Raw genomic sequence first — 2,626 nt, 5'->3', positions numbered from 1 at the left:
AGGCATCCTAGGAGATGAGTGAGTGAACCAGGTGTCATGAGCATGGCTGCCAGCCCGGCCCAGGCAGAAGAGGGGCAGGTATGCCATCCCAAGTGGAGTTGAGGCTCAGGATACACAGGAAAGAACATTCCCCATCTGGGATCCTGGTGATTCAGAACTTGGTGTGAGGTCATGGGATGCTAGTTTGGCCCTAGGTTTTAAGAGCCAGAAATATATCTCTACTCCACTGGAGGAAACTTCTCTGGAGAGGGTTAAGATACTGAGGAAAGGGAAGTTCTCCCCATTAGTAGCACTAAACTGTGGCATGAACACCAGGAAGGCAGGGAAAGGCAGCTATGTCACAGAATCCTCTACAGCAGTCTTGTCAGGGAGAGAAGACTGAGCTGCAAAAAAGACAGCACTTGCTTATATTGAGGCAAAAGCCCAGAGCACAACAGCCTGAAGTCACAACTGTGATGTGCAGAAGAGAAGTCATGAAAGCACAAAAGTAGAGCTAGGTGTCAGCACATTTACCCATTGGCTTTATCAAACTTTTGATGAAAGTTTTTTTTTTCATAAAAGAAGAAGAAAGTTTGAGTCTCTGTGAGCAAGTGTCCCTGACCTCTCTTCAGCTCCCTATAGTATTAATGGTGCTACATAGAAAGCATGCAACCATAAGCTTCTGGGTAAAGGCAATAAGTCCAGGATGTAACCTGTTCTAGCATTTGTTGGATCAGTGTATATGTGTGCATAAGTACATGGGTACTATGTTCATGCATGGACAAACAAGTGAAGAGCAATTTGGCCAAGAACAGATCCTGGCTGGGCAGGAGAAATGGGTATCTCCTCCAGGCCACAACTGCCAGCAGCCACTGTACCTTGTGGTATTGAAGTCTCTGCAGCAGCCTGGAGCAAGCCTCATCTACCCCTTCCTTGCTGCCCTTTCACCTCTGGGTGCTCTGTAGTGTATTCCCCCTTTCCCAGTCATTGGACACTGAAAGGTGTTGTTCCAAATTTACACCTCTTGTAAATAAAACTATGGTGGAAAGAGAAAAGAGAAAACTGAATTCAAGAACACATCAAAGAGATCATCCACCATGATGAAGCAGGAAACATCCCAGAGATACAGAGATGATCAACATATGAAAATCAGGCAATGTTGTCTACCATATAAACAAACTTAAATAAAAAATATAGTATCATCTCATTAGAGGAAAAAACTGACAAAAATTCAATACCACTTCATAATAAAAGTCTGGGAGAGATTAAGGATACAAGGAACATAGCAAAAGCAATTTACAGCAAGCTTATAACCAACATCAAATTAAATGGAGAGAAACTCAAAGCAGTTCGAGTACAATCAAGAACAAGACAAACTTGTCCTTTCTCTCCATGTATATATGATATAGTATTTGAAGTTCTAACTAGAGCAATAAGACAAATGAAGGAGATCAAGGGGATACAATTGGAAAAGAAGAAGTCAAAGTATTGTTGATCACAGATGATATGATAATATATATAAGCAACCCCAAAACTTCTACCAGAGAACTTCTACAGCTGATAACCACATTCAAAGATATAGCTGAATACAAGATTTATTCTAGAAAATCAGTAGCCCTCCTATATACAAACGCCAAACAGACTGGAAAGAAATCAGGAAAACAACACCCTTCGCAATAGCTTTAAATAATATAAAATATCTTGGGATCACACTAACCAAACAAGTGAAAGACACGTATGACAAAAACTTCAAATCTCTGAAGAAAGAAATTGAAGAAGTTGACAAAAAAAATTGATAGATCTCCCATGCTCGTGGATTGGTAGGATTAACATAGAAAAAAAATGACCATCCTACTACTACAATCAATCTACAGATTCCATGCAGTTCTCATCAGAATTCCAAGGCAATATTTTTTATGTAACTTCAAAGGACAATACTTAATTTCATATGGAAAAGCAAACAAAAAGGCCACAATAGCTAAAACAATCCTGAACAATAATAAAACTTCTGGAGGTATTACAATCTCTGATTTCAAGCTGTACTATAGAGCTATAGTAATAAAAATTTCATGGTATTGGCATAAAAACAGATGTTGATCATTGGAATTGAATTAAACATCCAGAGATAAATTCACACATGTATGAGCATCTAATTATTGATGAAAAAGAAATACATAATGGAAATAAGAAAGCATCATCAAAAAATGGTGCTGGAATAACTTAGGTGTTTGCATGTAGAAGAATGGAAATAGACCCATATCTAAAATTCTACAGAAAACTCAAGTCTGAGTAGATCAAAGACCTCATCATAAAACCAGACACAGTGAGCATGATCAAAAGGAGAGTAAAGAATATTGACATAGGAGACAAGTTCCTAAACAGGACACCCTTAGCATGAGCACTAAGATCAGCAACTAATAAATAAGACCTACTGAATCTGATAAGATTCCAGAAGGCAAAAGACAAATAATAATAGTAATAATAATAATAATAATAATAATAATAGAACCAAGTAGAATCCTAAAAAATAGGAAAAGATTTTTTTTACCAACTCTACATCCTATAGAGTGATAATATCCAAAATATATACAGAACTCAAGAAAGTAGATATTAACAAAACAAATAATTCAATTTAAAAATTGGAAAA

This window comes from Mastomys coucha, unplaced genomic scaffold, assembly GCF_008632895.1.
Source record: "Mastomys coucha isolate ucsf_1 unplaced genomic scaffold, UCSF_Mcou_1 pScaffold16, whole genome shotgun sequence".
In the NCBI taxonomy this organism is placed as follows: Eukaryota; Metazoa; Chordata; class Mammalia; order Rodentia; family Muridae; genus Mastomys; species Mastomys coucha.
Note: the sequence above shows the minus strand (reverse complement) of the source record.